Raw genomic sequence first — 18,809 nt, forward strand, 5'->3', positions numbered from 1 at the left:
CCCATAGGAACCTGTAATTTTGTTGATCTGTGGTCTACAACTGTAAATAAAAAAAAAAAATATATAAAAAAGGAAAACACATGAAATCCATAAAAAAGCACAACTAAAATTTGATAAAAAAAACACTTAAAATATATTACCATACAATACATTAAAGTCGAGTTGAACATGTATAAAAAACCATTAATATAAAGACACGCTTTCGGGAATCGCATACGCTTTTATACGTACATACTTACACAAGCTTATGCATATAATATACATATATTTATAAACAGTTATGTGCTGTGATTCACTATTATATGGACTAAAGAAACAAGTGAAAGCTTTATGAGTAGACTAAAACGACTTGTATATGTCTCTCGACGAGAGCAAAAGAAGAATGATAATCCATGAAAAGAAAAAATCACTAAAATGTTAGAATATTAAAGGAAAGCAAAATTTCCATCAAAAACCCACTTGGATGAATTCGTTTTAATGGTAGACCTAGTAGTAAACATGCATTTCCTTGAATCCTGACGTTGCTTTTCAATTTAGTTGGGGAGAGATGGTAAAAAAATAATTTAAAGTCATAAGCAATCCCGTAATACCATACATTTTCGAATCTCTTTGTAAATTTGAAAAAATGTTTAAGTAAGACACTGAGTTTGACTGAGTGAAGATAATCAAGGGATTACCAATTGGCTGACCAATTTTACTTACTTCCTTTATAAATAGGTTGACTAAGCTAAGTATAATTGTTGATCACAAGCGTATTAAAGTAATAGTATAATAACATATACACTACTATATGTATTACATAGGTGGCCATAAACTGTTCAAACATATACATGTGCATTGTATAACACTACTGTGTATAAAGAGTTATATATGCACATTACAAATGCAGACAAGGAGCCCCCAAATATATATATATATATATATATATATATATATATATATATAAATGTAAATGCATATATATATAAAAATCCAATCCACACATAAACGAACATTTTCAACTAACCTGTCAGGTACGCCAAAACGGCGCTTGTGCAAACTTTATAATGTTGCAAATTATTTATATATTATTTTTTTGTTTGTTCCCTCTCTCTACTATTACTGGCTTACACTAATATGTATGCGTTGTGTGTGTGTGTGTGTGTGTGTGCGTATATGTGGAATAAATCGAGACCGAGAGGCAGACTATGTCAGGCACTAAGGCGCATACTGTGAATGTGAAAATAAAAATTATGTATTTTAAGTGCATAATTCATTAAACGATCATTAGAAAATAAATAATATTGAAATTGAATATGTCAGAAAATTTTGGCAGTCGCATAAAATTTACATTTATGCCAGAAACGTTTTTATTTCTTTTTTTTTGTTTTTTTTTTCTTTTTTTTTCTTTTTTTTATATATATTTTATTTGTTACACAAATGCAGACAATCGGTAAAATGAATGAAAGTAAAACAGGTTAAATGCACGCGCGCAATTGATAACCGGATTCTATCTATTGAAGGCAGTAGAGTAATAGTAATGAGTGGGAGGATTTAAGAGTTTAAACTGCAATTTTTTCTCCTCATATAAATTTTCTTTGTTTCGCTTACATATTTTATCCATGAAAAAATTTGCGCGGTAGTTTTTCCTTTAATAAATTCAAAAGTTAATGAAGCGATCTTATATCCATGTAAAAATTTTTTAATCTTTTTTCTTTTTTTTTTTTTTTTTTACTTACGTAAATATGCGATCGAATAAATTAAAGGTATGTTAGCTTAAACGTTTCATTTGTATATTGGTAACGATCATCAAAGGATGGCGTTTCGGGTTTTCAGACGCGAAAATTTAGTAAAGAAATCATATGAAGTGGTAGTGTTTTTAAATAGCCGGAGACAATTAAACAATTTACCGCTACTACTTTAATACACGATTTACAATTCGCTACATCGTCGCTTGGGAAAATATCATTCGGTCAGGAATGACAAAAAGTTGATTGTTTATAGAGAGAAGCAGGTCGCTTCCTTCTTATAACCGTTCATTCCGTTATTTATTTACAACTTTACTATACTATTACCATCTTAATGAGAACTACCCATTTCCAACAGCTAAAACAGCGAGTCATAGAAACCTTGGACTCATAAGTACTTTAAAGAATCAAGTTTGACATAAAAAGACTATAGTTGGTCACGGCTCATCGTATCCTAAACCTGATTCTTATAAAAATTTTTTCAAAGAAGGCGTTATATGGGCAGTGATCGAAAAAATAGTCCCATCCGAAACATTTTCAATAGCATTAGTTCCTGTCTGTGCCAATTCCATCGAAATATCTCAGAAATTGCGATGAACACAACACTCTCGTACGGACGGACAAGCTTATGTCGAAGTGTATATATATGTGAAAAAAGTTGCCCACATTTGCACAACACCGTGACTATTGCGATGCGCTCCTCCCTTTTCGGTTCAATTGTATTACGGTCCGTAGCGTTGCCTAGAGATGGTTTCGTTCAATTGCAGAAACTCATAATAAGCTAAACTCAGCTGATCACTCAAAAGTGGGCACCACTTGTATTCAGCTTTCTTGGCGATTTAAATGGTTTTGCTCAGTCCGTACCTTGGCAATGTGAGCTTTGCATATCATAACGTGTCCGTTGTTAATCGCTCTTCGGGATATAGTGACGTTATCGTGTGATTTAAGCGAGGAAAGGAAAGCTTCCCTTCAATGGGAACACAAAATTCGATGCTTACAAATTTCAAAACAGCTTTCATATGAAAAGTCAGAATTAGCACTAGTAACACTGTTCCTTGAAAAACGTCGAAGGTTGGCTCAATGTGCCAACATAATGTCATGGTTGCTTGAATTTGCTGCTTGGCTATTAAGCTCATATGTGTTCCATATGCAAAATTCACTAATAGTAGTATTTTGTATTTATAAGGCATGATGTCCACCACTCCATTTTATGTATGTACACATAATAGCTAAATTTTAAATCATTAAATCCTTATGGCATTCTCCTATACGTATATGTGTACACACGCCTTTATAGCAATATAAACAAACTTTTCCACTCAATTATAATAAAGAAATGTAAAATTTGTTATTAAAAAACAATTGTTAAGCACAAATTTAGTTAAAAAACATTCACAAATTGGCCCCATTTACAACAAAACTCGTGGAATACAAATTAATGGGACAACGACACATTTATACACTCACATTTATTCAGATGGAATCTTTCTACTTTTAAGTATTACGTAACATGTACGTTACTTGAATAGGGCACGCGTTCTGTCTTAAGGTCCCTTATGAGACCTGATGTCACATAATGAGAGAATGCAAAAATAAACAACCCTTGCGCGTAAGAGTTTTTACGTACATTACGAGTTTACGAGCATCACCCACACTTTGCAACAAATGTTTGAATGGATGATTTAATTTTGAAGAGAGTGAAATTCTATTTTACATATACATATATATATATATATATATATATATATATGTAATTATAGCAGAAATAATAACGCGTGGCTTTAAAGAAACTACAAGTCAAACCGGAAAAATGCACGCACACATCACATGAATCAACCCGCACATAGTATTGAAGGACCTGCTGCTGTAATAAATTTGGCATAAGATGTCAACAGAGTTAGTTATTTTGGTATTCATGTTGTTGTTATTGTTGTTGGAGTGGTTGTTGTTTGTCAATTCTAAACGAACAGACCACGGCTGATAAGGTAAGGGGTCACGTGTCACATATTATAAATAAAATCCCAGGAACATAACGTTTCTGTAGTTAGAGGCAGAGAGATGAAGCTCGTATAACGTATGTCAACTGTTTACAACCGCGATAAAGTCAATATCAATGGAAAAAATTTTATGTATGTATTAAAAAATGTAAAGTATATGATAGGGATAGAGGAAATTTCGAAGACGGGGTGTTCAAGGATGCAGAACGACCGTCATGTATTGCGCACACGTTCGATCATAATGAAAGAGGACACAATATGCTTATGTGTAGTCTTTTTTGACTAACCCTAGTGTTGTAACCTGCATCGCTGTAAAATACAGCAATTTCTTGTAAATTAAGCGATGTACATAAGCTATGGTTTACTGGGTACTCCGTTTTTTTATTTTTTTTTATTTTTTTTGTTTGTGTGTATATCTGTGTTCCGTAAAGTAGATGGGAAAAGTAGCCACCCTCTTTGGTTTATTGGTTTCCATTTTAAAGGTTAACACTTTGAAGTAGGGTGTGTACGCTCGCTGATCATATTTTGTTTTTGTAGTCTTGTTGCCTTTTAATTTAGACATAATTGAATTTCTGCTGCTATTGTTTAAGCTTACTTACGTATTGGTTTCCGCACATAACAAGGGATTCCTTTCTCATAAGGTTTTGTCTGATTTGACAATTTGTGGGAATTATTGTTAAACTAAATATTTATTTATTTATTTGACTCACAAAAAATATTTATATATACACTTATAACATATATAAATAAATAAATAATAATTTACACCCTCTTGTCTTCTGTTTCTTCTTCTTTTGAACTCATCATCACTTATATGAACTTATAAATGTTTAATGATGCATTTCTATTGCGTAATGTGTTTTTCATTGAATTTCCCTAAAAAAATTGATAATATTGTCGAACAGATATTGTATTCGTGCGAACTTTTTACAACAATAATGTCTCATGCGGGTTAGTTGTATTTCATTTACGAAATTTTTTCAAATTAATTGTCAATAATATTTAATGTTTCGTACCCCCCTATCCAGATGGTAATTTACTAGTGCTCTCTTACTTCATCATTGTTATAAGTTTAAATAGGCAGCGGAAGGTATGCTTCGTAAGGTATATGTATACTTGATTAGCAAAGCATTTAGTCGTCATTTATGTCTGGCTATTGGAATTAATAGGAAATTGCTCAAGATATGTAGCCACCAAGGCTCGTCTTAATGCAAGTACAAACTCCCTTTTCTCCCTTCATCTTATCTAAGCACTTATGCGCAATATCGAGTACATTTACGTTGTTAGCCAAGTTTTTCCTTTGTTGCCTTTGTTTTTTATGGGTATTTAGTGCGGCGAAATGATGCGTAATACTGTGTTTACTCAACTAAAGATGAAGCGGAAAGTTAACTAATGCGAAATAATTTATAAATTAATTCAATAATTCTTATGAAAATTTTTTCTTTTGTGTTATTGTGTTTTATGCATTAACTAAATAGCGAAGTTAAAGAAATTGATTTTTTAAGATTTAAATAAAATCCGTGGACATCGATTAGAGACCTTACAAGCTTTCTCCATGTATGGGTTCCGCAACAATGGTAACGATTCTTGGTCTGCTTAGACTTTAAAAGAACTTCTAGATTTTGTAAAGATTTTTGATGCACTTTATAACTTTTTTGCTGTATATGGTATATGGTATACATATTACAGAAGTAAAAGAAATCATTGTAAGCAAGAATCGATATTATCGGGCATTATTTTGTACCTAAAGGAGGAAAAGTTACTGTAGATTGTGATGGATGAAAATTCTTTTCTGATAAATATAAGAAAGTATTTCTTCTTTTTTATGAAAGACATCCAGTTCAGTTTTTTTATAAAGCAAGCCTTTAACTTACGCAACGATAGTCCATGTTTTGCCAATATATGAGTAGCTTTATTTACGGTGTAGAATGGTCGGTCTTTCTTCATATTATTGAACTACGTCACCTAATCATCTCATTTCACATATCAATTTTTTTAAAAATGCCTCCTTACGCATATTATTCAAAATAATTTCTTTGTCAACGTTTAGTTCCTTAGCGATATCATAAGATGAGATCACGCATTTAACAAACTTTGTCAACGTTTGGTCGATCAGAGCGTAGTGCGTCTACCACTTCTAAAGCGAAAACTATCAAGTTACTTGCGCACTGCTGACTGTGTTAGCAGTAATTTCTGCACAAGTCAACGTAGCATCGTCACCTTATATTATTATTTACGTAATTTAGTTAAAGAAATAAATTCTAAAATTAAAGTCTTAAACCATTAGTATCTAACACTACGACGTTTGAGTTTTGGGTCGGGAGTCTTTGCCCATTAGGCTGCCCGGGCGATTTTTTTAAATTATTTAATTATATTATTTGATGGGGTAATGATAGACGCTATAGCGAGGGGGAAGTTCCGCCCACTGTGTGAAGTCGTAATTTCACACATTTTATGGAGTAGTCCCACTGGGAATGTTATGTCAAAAATCAATTCAATGTCTGTTTGGGAACGGTAGACGCGAATGATGCGCGATAATGAGTTCTGCACAATTAACTAAATTTTTTCTTATTGCTTCAAAATGTTAATGGAGTTGGGTTAGTCGGCGTTACGTATACATTTTCTATCAGTTACTCTATACTAATAATTAGCTTCTTATGTGGAGAGCAGTGATTACAAATGATGTTTTTTTTTTTTTTGTACTTTTCAATAGTTTTTCATTGAAACTCTCATAAATTTCATCTTCATTTCCTTTTCTTTTTTTAATCCAATGACCAGAATATTTACGATAACCATTAAAATGTTTTATAATTGCCTTTAAATATTAAATGATTTAAATTCAATGAAGCCTCATAAAAAAAATTTCCATACTTCGCGAAATATATATTAAATCAAACACTCACATACCGTCACACACATAAATGCATTAAACACTGTGCGAAAGCACTTTAAAATGCTGGTTACGCTTGCTCTGCTCTGCGTGCTTGCGTTAAAAATGAAAATAATAAAGAAGAAAGAAAGAAGTAAAAAATCTTTACTCGTAAATAAATTTAAACTTAATAAAAAACTAACAACGGCATTAACAACAACAGCAACAACAACAATAATAATAATAATAATAATAACAACAACAACAACAACATTAAAAAGAAACTGGTTATAAAAAAAAAAAATAATAAAAAAAGTATTATTATTTATGTTTTTAGCAATGATATCGGGTAATATCACTTGCGCGTATAAATGCTGGTCTCAGATCTTTCGTATATCATTTCATTTTCTTGGCTCTGTTGTTGTTGTTGTTGTTGTTGTTGTTTCTCCCTGTTTACCAAAACGTTAAAAGTTATAAAATTTACGTTTATGATTTTGTTATTATGATAACAAAGTGCTAAAATGTGTTCATATTTATTGATATGAACGTTAAATTTCATATCAAATAAATTCGACATTGCATACCGAGTTTGTTTAAATAAAAATAACATACAGAAGTTCAGGAAGAAAGAAAGATAATAAGCAAGTAACAGCGATTTATATGCGTATGTAGTAATAAATATATATTGTTTACAAATATTTCATTTAATTACAAATCAAAATTATTGCATAAAAAACATTTTCTTTTTATTTCATTTCATATATCCATCATAAAGCACATCGCTCAATAAGTCTTCTTTCTAACACATGCATGGCAACACTGTTGAATTATGATTTCACGATACTGCCAGGAGGCTTCAAATGAAATGTGTCCAAGTTTCGTGAAGTTGCGATTGTTTGTTTTAGTGACGCTACTCTTGCAATTTTCAAAGCATTGGAAAAATCTGAATTTAATTGCCCGTAAATGAGCGAAAATATCGCTAGACAATCAGCTTCGCTTTGCTTTGAAAGGTGTTATCAGGCGATTCTTATCTGTTCAAAACATAAATTTGTGAGTGATTTGCCAATCTCAAACAAAATCGTATGGACTCTAATGATATTAGATCATCTGCTTGCTCAAAGTCGGCATTTCTTCCAGAAACCATATAGAAAGGGCCCCAAATACTTTTGAAAGTAAGGGAAGTTGCCTAAGGTAACTGGCACGTGAGAGATATGGGACGCCACTGTATTTACCCTTTTGCATGCAGATGTGTCCATGAGCTTCGTTCGAGGCGGGTGCCGTATTTTCGCACATTTAACGACAACATGTGGAAGATTCAGAGCTCATTTGGGTTTTTCAGGTGAAATAAAAGGAATCCTATCACGCGATATATGACAATAAATGCGCCATTTCTTCATTATCACACTCCAGAGTCAAGCCAGAGACGACCACCTAAGTGAATAACAATCGTTCAAAGTCGTACAAAGCGACCAAAACAGTAGCATTATTGGGATGCGTTAACGCTGACTTTAAAATTTTTCGATTATTCCTTAAATATGTTCGGAACACGTAAATATCCTTTGCTGCTGGTAGGAGCAAGACGAACACCTCAGCAGCAGTTCGGCCCAATTTCACATATACTTATGTTATATGTCCTATCGTACATGATAATAATATAACTTGTAGCTATGTGCGTAGGCCTACGGGTTTATAGTTAAAACAATAATAATAAGAAATGGGAAAGTTTCACGAAATATTATTTGAAGTGCGCCTTGAAACAAATAATTGATATAATGTTTAGTACACCATGTAGAAAAAGTAGTGACGAAATTATGAAAAATTACCCAAAACTCTCACGACAATTGAAGATAAGCTAGCGAAGGGTCTGTTATTGAATTGCTGAATTCAGAAACAAGAAATATATTGCCACGATTGTTGCAATATCCCAGAAGCGTTGGAAAAGTCGAATTTTTAAAATCGTACTAAATAACGTTTTGTTTCGGACTATGTTGGAATCTAATATGGCTTTCATAGAACAGTTCGAAACTTGATTGATTACAAAATATAGAATTTACCAAATATTATATGTTATCGATAAATAATTCTTACAAACACTTTTATTTAACGAATGAATAAGAATACCTTGGTGCATGCGAACTTTCATTTTTAAAATGCTAACTATGTCTGTCGGATTGTGGAGTACGGTATAAGTTGAATTTCTCACTGGAGCCTTTACAATAATTAAGGATTAGAATCTATAGCAATTGATAAAATTTAACACTTGTGTCAAAAGCGAGTGATTAAATTTTTAGTTAATGATTTGTTTCTGCGATTTACGAAAATTTACTATAAATTTTATTAGAAAATCTGTGTATAATGCAAGCACATAATACATTGAATTCGTTTATAAGCCTACTACAATCTCAGCAGTAAATTTTGCGTAGAAAACTTTTAATAATAAACTAATAACAACAAAATCGCTATTGTATATATGTATGTAATTATATTTATAAATATACATGTGGTTAGACCAGGTGCGGGTGTTTATGTTTGTATATTATTTACCAACCATACTTCCTAATCATGAACACAGACACACACACATATACACGTACACATGCGCCTTTAGGATTACATTTGAGGCAATATTTGTTTGTGGTCAATATTTAGAAGTGAAGTTTAAAACCATGACGTCTGAACAGACGTGGCCAAGCATACATGGACCAAACTGATCAACATGTGCGCACACCCGCATCGCAGCAGCTTTGCACATTTTGAAACCGAAGTCCGTTGTACTTGCAGTAACTAAGACAGCTGAAAGCGATTGCTGGGCAAAGTAAACTAAAGAAGAAAAAAAGCAACTAAGAAATCTATCTTCGCCTCGTGACGAAATTTAGTTACCTATTACTCAGAAAAAAACATACGAAAAAACAAGGTGCGGACACATCCCAACTCTCTCTCTCTCTCTCTCTCTCTCTCCATTTCTTTCTAGCTATTACTATACTACACTGTTTATATACGTATAGGAGATATTCCTCATGTACTGGATCATATTTAAAAAACAAAAACTTAAAGGAAAACCTGGTGCATTAAAAGACATTCCATAGATCCTTTTCTATCAGCTTCACTTCAAAACATTATAACTACTTAGTGACCAAATTAGATTGTAATTGTCGTTCTTTCCAAGCCTCTTGCAGTTATTTAGCATTTCTGAAGACGTTATTAAGCCCTCTCAACAATATAAATTCTCGCTCGTTTTCCAATTTCTTTCTTTGGGTATTTAAAGGTCTAGCAAATAAGTTCCAATATAGGGATATAGGTGAATAGTTGGCGATGGTTCAACTGGCAGATTGCGCGGACGTAAGTTTTTCACTGGAGGCCTGTCAATGAATAGAAAGAGAGAGGCAATTGTCTTAGAATCTCGTGCTGACAGAGATATTCTACACATAATTTTCGATGTTACAAAGGGAATGGCAGGACTAGCATACCCCCAGCTCAGAATAACGGGCATAAAAAGTATATATGTGAGAGTTTGTTTTGGTGTTTTGTAATAAACCTGCTTAAACTTGGCTTTTTAGAAATAAATGCAACAACCACAACAATAAATGTATAATAAATAAATAAGTATATATATTTTTTATATATATATATATATATATAATGTTGCATTTATAAAGCAGCCACATGTTGGTTACTAATGTGATGCTTGGCTCTGGTCCACATATTGTCCGGCCGCTTACGCTATGCTGGTTTAGTGAATGTAATCTAATTTCTTGTTGTTATCGCTATTCCTGTTATTGGTGGTGCAACTGCGGAGACCTACGACATGTTAAACGGGATGACAATATGTCTGAGCCACCTAAAACTAATTGATAACCCAATTCGGTTAACCAGGTTTTATGTGCGTATTACGTTCTTACATTTTGTGTAAATTTTTCTTTCTCTTACCAAACTTTACTTTTTCTGCGTGTTTACGTTTACTTGTAATCTTTGGGACCCTCTGGGTAAAGGTTAGTTAAATTTTGTAACGGTAAACGTTTAAAATTTCATTGCTACCCGCGTTGATATTAAAGCAAGAGGTTATATAAGCTGGGTTTTCTTTGTTAACTTATCCACTTGTCAAGACATTTTAAAGTCAATTTGCATTTAATACGCTTTGATGTGTTGTAGTGTCCGTAGGCATATAAGTATGACTTGAGTATTTGAGTATTAGGTTGAGTTTTGCTTTTTAATAAAAAGCGTATGGGCATGTCATTTACTTCAACATACGACGTTTATTAAAAAAAAATGTTACAATATATAAAGACTTTTCCATACTCCTCGTCCTTCTTTTGATCCTTCTATATATGCAATGGATTAACATTTATGGGCAATTGTTCGCTTTTGCTTTTGTTTGCAACTTATTTTAATTGTTATAATTTCGTTTTATTTTGTCTCCATTATATCGATTTTCAATTGATCTTTTGACTACTATAAGTAATATGGCTAGTCTTTCCTCGTTATTTGGCCAAACATTACAATTCCTTTTATCCCAAAAATTTACTTTTTATTGCACAATTTTTGTTTTCATTTCATATATTGATAAACATTTACATTTATTTATCCATTTGTAAATCGATTACAATTTTATTACTTGGAAAAAAAAAAAAAAAATTGTTAAAAAATTACCATAAATTTTTATAATTTCATTTTGAATTTAAAATTTTTTTAAACTCAATTGAACGACAACAACAACTCGATTAAACGACAATTTTCCCTCTGTAACCATTTTCATAACAATATTAGTAATTGTTGGAGTCTTGTTACGGACTTTCGTGATGTAATTTCATTTAATTGTTTTTCATTTTCAAAATATTTTGCATATTTACTTGCTTTAAATAATACTAAATACAAATAGCATTTAGGGATATACGTGCACCCAGATTTATGCAATTCGCATCGCAAACTTAGATACAGCAATTCTTTCCCTCTTTTTCTTTCTCTCTCTCTCTCTCTCTCACACACATACTCTCTCTCTTTCTTATAAATCCCAATACTATGTACATCGAATCTGTTCAGAACATAAGTCGAATGGAGCCGCAAAGTCGTTCCATATTTTTCGTGTTAGCGATGTCTTATAACTGCCTGAGTAGTAACTGCTACGTTTTATAGCACCACTGCGTTATACTTTGCCGGATATCGACGCCCTATAGCAATGTACCTTGTAACAGGATATGTCAATTTAACTCAGTTTTTCGGTGAAATTGCCGCAGTCGCAATCATTAAGAAACGCAGTTGCAATTTACAGGTACAGTTACCGATCGATCAAGAAGACAATGTTCTAAATTGATTTAAGCCATGTAGAAATACGAGTCAAAGCCGGAGCAAGCTCGGAAAAATATTGGGAAATTTTTCTTGTTATTCTCTATACTTTTTGATTCTGTGAGAGTATTTTTGAAATACTATGTGCGACATATACTTGTGTATACCTGTACAAAAGGTATTCGGAAAACAATTTCGTTTGTTTTATTTTTATTTTTTTTTTAATGAAATGGAGACCCAGGGCGTTTCACATGATCACGAACTGTTGCATTCGATAAATATAATCTCGCAGCGATTAAGTATTGGGCGGTCTGCATCAATTAACGCTTTTAAAGCCTCTGCAACGAAACGAAATTTTGGAAATCTGCTTTGCCACCAGCGCTCTTCTACGTACACATTCAATAATCTTTTCTTGCTCAAATGCCATTTTTAGCTTTCCGATAGTAAAAGAGTTAAGTATACAAAAAAGACTGTGTTCGACCTTCTCCGTCTAGGTTTATCTGTTCATCTGTCTATCCGATTTTAGTATGATAGCAGGTTGCAATTCATAAGATATTTTGACGAAACTTGGTACATTGATGTGTTTTGGCCCTAGTTCCACCCTATTCAAAAAACTCTGGGCCGCCCTCCATGTAGCGTCTAAGTTTGAGAAAAATATTACATTCTTCAAAATTTTCCGACAAAAATCGCTTAGTAATTATATCTCAGCAATCTAAGTTGATGTGAAATATTTGGATCAAGTATTTTTTGAATATCCTTCGTCTTAACTGTGTTCTTAAAAAAACTAAACCTTCATGGAGTATAAAAGACTAATTTTCCATATTAAATGGTCAAACTTGATTCATAAGAATAATTTGGCATTAGAACTTGACTGTACGGGGTTTGGGCCACGTAGGTTTGTTGCCTGAATTTAATGTTATGTGAGGCTCCCCATGGAAAATAAGCTTTGTGGAAAGAAATTATAATTTTTAATATTTTATAAAGAAAGTTGATCCACAAGATTACTTTGCCTTTAAAATTCAATTGGCCAAGCAAGACCATTTTTCGAACATCTTCGCATGTAAGTATTCCCGTAAAAAGCAAAGACTTACATATATAAGAAAAAGATCAAATTTTTAATATTATATGAAGAAAATAAGTCTATCATAGTAGCTTGATATAAAAACTTACTGTACAAAATTGAACCGCGAAGGTCCATTCTTTGGGCATTACCCCATGTAAAGATCTTTATAAAAATTGAAAGTCTTCATAGCAAAGAGCTCTAATGATTATTATTAATATTGCGCAACCAAAATTATTCCATCACAAAAAATTGAGCATGAGAATTAAATGTACCGAATTTACAATACCTCCGTCAATTTGTTCGATCTTCATGAAAAGCGTGCTTTTCTATAAAAACAATGTAAATGAATGGAAAATTTTAATATGTGAAGCAGAGCAGAGCGCCTATTGTTTTTTTACATTAAGGGAACTGAAATGGCGTCAGATTGCTTTTTGAAAATTTTTTGTTTTAGAAGATTAATTGGAACGAAGCTTGGACTAAACTTCGTTGCTTTTTTTTTGAACTTACTTCTAATGCTTTTTCCGAAAATTAATTAAATATTAGGCAAAACACCTGCTTCATAACCAACAGAAAAGCGTAGGCAAAATGGCAAACTTTTGCAATCGTCAGCACAACAGCAACGGGAAAAGAGCTGAAGGAGCTTGCGATGAAAGAATTTAAGTAAAACCAACAAAAATTAGAAAACAAACAAAAATTAATAAAAGAATTATATTCGGTTGCAACCGAATCTCCTCCATCCACTACCCTTAACCTATGAAAGAGTGAAAAAAGAAAATATATGAATTTACACAGTCCATAATGTTAAGTGGGCGTGATTGATTTTTTTCTATATTTGTAGAATAATTTTGTGGAAATTTATACCGTGCCTCTGTTGTAATTTATGAGCAACGAGAAAGCAAAGATGTTTTCAGCGTTGGTTGTGTAGTCGTGAAGCGATGCCCTTTGAACTATTTGTGGCATTTTCAAACCGTTTTGCAAATTAGTGGGCGATTTAATTTTTTTTCGAATGTGAGAATGTGTACCAAAGATATTGAACATTTAGGTAGATGCACGGATGATCGGATGGGCGGTCTGGCCAAGAATTTATGTGCTTTATGGGGCTTTTGAAGCTTGTTTCTGCGCGTTACAAACGTTCTAACGAGATGAATATACCCCGCCATGCTTCGATAATGGTTATAAAAAGAGAAAAAAATTATCTAACAGTAATATGGAGTGCAAAGAAGAGAAATGCCTTCAGGCGAGATTATTAATAACTGTTTCACCAAAACAACGGGTAATGTCAAGTAAGGACTGCCACTACCGCTGCTGCTTGTTGCTAAAAATGTTATTGCTCTGCAGATTGTTTTTTTTTTTTCGTTTTTTGCATATTTTTTTTGTTTTGTTTTGTTTTGTTTTTTTTTTTTTTTTGATTTTAAATATCTTTTTGGCTACTTGATTTCAGGTTGACTTTGAATATATCGCACATCCTGAGGGTTTGGAAATCAAGTGAAAAATATGAAATAGGAATTGATTCCACCCAATGCGATCAGCGAAAGGTGTGCTTCTTTGCAGTGTATCGGTAAGAGATTAAGTGAGAACAAGAGAGATTTTGTTAATATGCAAAAAACATTTGGCGAGGGTAGGCTTGTCAATATCAAAGATTCAATGGAAAGATTCAATGGGTAACTTGTTTCTATTATTGTTATTATTATCAAGTGATTGTATATATTAAAGCGTAAGCTTTAGGGCAAAAATATAACAACACAGCAACACATTTTTATAACTTAATTTGCATGGTGGCGTTTAAAAATCTGTTTTCCACTGTCTACCCGCTAATCGGCTACCATACTGAAGATTTTTTTTTTTTTTTTTTTTTTGCAAGAAAGATTAAAATCTAACAAGAGATTTGACTTTCTTTTTCTGGGAAAAAAACAGAGATATAATAATAAAACATTTACGGCTCCCTGTTGAAATTATCATTTTAGTTTTCATAAATATTAAATAAAAGTTTCATGGCACCTGGTTTAGTCATAAATGATCTCTGATTTGTCAAAATTATTATTAGACATTTGTTTTTTTTTGTTTTTCTTCATTGTTGGTGTCGTTGTTGTTTTCTTTTTTTCTTTTTTTTTTTTGTCTTTTTTATAAACGACGCAATTGTTTTCACTTTTCTGACGGTGCAAACAATATTTTCCATTATTATCCCATTGTTGTTCACCAGATTATACCATAAATTGTGCATTGGTCATAATTTCCAACATACTTGTTAATATTATTGTAAACGCCTCCCCAAAATAAAAGCATAAATGTAAGTCGTTTTTTTTTTTTTTTTTTTTTGGTTTTTCTTCTATCTTTCCACTCCCTTCTCCATCGCAATTTATTTATGATTTGCGTTATGTACGTTGTACGTTGTCTACTGATATTGTTGCTGGGTTGTGTTAATATTTCCTATCGGGTGTTGGTGGATTTGTTGGTGGCTCGTTTCATAAAATAGTGAACTTTTTTTTTTTGTTTCCGGGCCAAACAAGTGCTAATAGTAGAGTTTAAGTCTTAACTCATATAATGCATTCAGTTATTATTACATACGCTTTTTTTTGCTTTATTTATTTTTATTGTTGTGTGCTAGTTTATGCCCCCGAATTATATATAAACAGTAACGTTAAGGAATTTGCTGTTATTTCGAATCAGATCGCAGACAAAATTGCGGTGGAAAACTACAAACAATCGCTTTTAAAAGATCAATTGATGACTAATTCAATAGTTTTTTTTAGGTATGTACTTGAATTTGTTTATTGCATGTAAATGCGCACATGTGCAGTGAGTTCAATTTTAACATTTTAATGAATAAAAAAAGTAAAGAATAAAATGAAAATTTGGTTACGATTAAGTAGAGCATATTAAGAAAACTAAAGTATTTTTCAATATTTAAATATTTTTGTGTCGCAGAGAGTAGTTACGAAACAGATAAAAAGTATTGAGCGTTTACTCGTGACGTAGATTTGAAGGAGTAATATGGAACAGTCGCAACGTCAGGTTAGCAATAACATGGTTTGACTCTAGAAGGCTTGTAAAAAGGGTTAAATGTTTGCTTTTGTATCCAAGCCAAGGCGCCGCAAAATTTATTTGATTGCGATATCTTCGCCATAGGAATTTATATAATTATAGGACTACTACTAAACTACTGCCAGGATGGTGGTTAAGAAACGTGAATAGGAAGCCACCGCATATCCGTGTTCAGTGCGGCCAAGCATACTTTACAATTGGTCTCTGGGCATAGGTACAGTGGAGGCACAATCGATATGAACATAACACTTACCGATCGACCACAAACCTTTCACAGTGCAGTCATTTCTTATATCTCCATCTCACTTCTTGCTAACCATCGTCCTGTTATGCCCATAGGATACATAGCTTGACTGATTAAGAATATGTATACATATATATAAATATATACACAAATACATAAATATTTAAATATATACATACACACATAGGTATATATATTCATATATATGTAAATCGCATTCCCCTGTGGGCCCACTTCGCGACTCGCTCATATACACGTTATGTATATAGTATATGGTTATCCTCACGTTTTTCCATTTGATATTATTAGTCAGCAGGGGTTTCTTAGTGCTACTGCACCGATGATTAGCATTATTCCGGTTTTGCATCAAATTGCGTGAAATTTTGTACAGATATTGTTCTAACATCTTCAACATTTCCCCGTAATTAGCAATATATCCTTGCTTAACATTCCCAACTAATGCTTGCTCGATAAATATTCGAATCTCTTTCCTGGAAAATTTAGCTAAGAATTGTACGCTTATCGACATAGCGTTCCGAAATGCATCTGCTTATACTAGACCTGGGAGCTACAACTCGAGTTCATAAATGCTTTTTCTTAAGCTTCATTATAATTATCGTCGAATCGTTAAAAAAATGTGTGATGTTAAAGACGCTTATGTTACTGTATGGGGATCATAAAGGGTGTTTGAAAGCGCTCTCTATTAAAAATTGGAATTTTTTTTGAAAATGACCATTGGTAGAAAAGACTATGTAGGGCATCACCACTAACCTCTATCGATCTAAGTCAGTTAAGGGAGGGAATCCATCGTCCGTTCCATTGGTAAATGCGCAATATTGAATCATTTGGCTGTTCTATGTTATCCATATAGCAATGGAAGGGTTTCAAGCAGACTACTTTATCATTTTCCTTGCCATGTCAAGGACAAGGCGTCCGATTGGCGTTCGATGGCCGACGTGTGATGAGGCTGCGGAAAGTCACGTTCCTGCCGATTAAAGGGACACTTATTATTATTATATTTCGAATGCCTTAATGGCAGATAAATATCTCTGAGATCTCCTTACTTCCTTATTGTACGCTGCTGAAGACAAGTTAAAAAGTTTCAATACCCATCTCATATTGTTCAAACTTGGCAACTTGGCGTTGTTACCTGTGGAGCGTTGTTACGTTGTTACTTAAGTACGGCTCTGGAAAGCTGTGAATTAAAATGATCAGGAACAGAACGAATTTCATAAACGACAGTGTTAAGTGACTATTGGCAAAAGGTTATCAAACAATAGAGAATGCATACGATTTCTAATAACAGTCACTACATCACACAGTTGTTCTCCGACTTCGTTATTTGATCGGTATTTGTTTTTTGCGTAATATCAGCCCAACCCCTAAAATTGTATATGTAGCTTTTTTTTCTTTTCTTTGTTTTGTTTTCTTTTTTGAAAAGAACCTAAAACGCAATAAACTAGTTAAGTAACTGTAAAAAAAATATCAACGGCTGGCTGGTATTTAACTTATTACCTGCTTACAAGCCTAACAGGCAAAATACATTTACACGCCACACCGGTTGCTTAAATTGTGAGAAAAATACATGCTCTATGTATTCATATATGTGAAAAGATTCACGTTTGTTATATATGTATATAATTCCTCCCTTAACTTGCAAAGTTTAACCTGGTTATGCACATAAGCAAACACCCGTCGCAAAATTTATAGATGAAACACATCCCATGCAATATGTTGCCAATCATCATTAGCAGCAGGATTTTCATTTCACGTAGAAAGCACCAGCTTGATATGTTTGATTTTAGGTAGTTTTCCATAATGTGATAGTTTCCCATCATATCAGCGGCTGTATGCGAGGTACCTTTCTTGTCTTCTTCTACGTTATTTACTAGCGCACCACCAGAAACCACCCCTCGAAAATTGTTGGCTTTTTTTTCCATAAGGTGGTCGCTGCTGCATATTATGCTTTATTTATTCTTGTTGTTATTGTTGTTGTTATTATTATTGTCTAAATCTGTAAATGTCCGCTTTGGATCAAATAACTTCGCTTTTAATAATATTCCGTATGTTTTTCGTTTTCAAAAATTCTTTAATTAAGGATTTGCCGTTATCCTGCAGCTGCCTTGCCTGCCAAGGTAGCATTTGAGAGCCTGGGAAAAAATTGTTTTTATTGTTCTTGAATTGAAAATCAAAACTTATGCACTTTTCGATGAACGTTGGTTAAATTTTTTTGATTTATTTTATCATTAATTTTGTTGTTTTTTTTTTCTGTTTATGGCAATTGCACATAAACGCTACTGTTACATTTTTTGATATTGATTTAAGTAATTTCGATTACTATTTGCATTAATTTAACTTTAATTAATTAGTTACAACACAACTTAAGTGAAATATTTACGTCACTGAAATAACGCTTTTTTTTATATACATTCTCTATGATTATCTGCCCATTTGGCTTAAAGGCGAGCAAAGGTTTTGCAAGAGTATCGTAAATTTAACAAGAGACGATAAGTAAAAAAAAAAAAAAGTGAAAACATTATAGTCAGGTTATGTCGCCCGATACCCTACGCTACATTGTCTAACACAA

Source organism: Glossina fuscipes, unplaced genomic scaffold (genome assembly GCF_014805625.2).
Source record: "Glossina fuscipes isolate IAEA_lab_2018 unplaced genomic scaffold, Yale_Gfus_2 26, whole genome shotgun sequence".
NCBI lineage: Eukaryota > Metazoa > Arthropoda > Insecta > Diptera > Glossinidae > Glossina > Glossina fuscipes.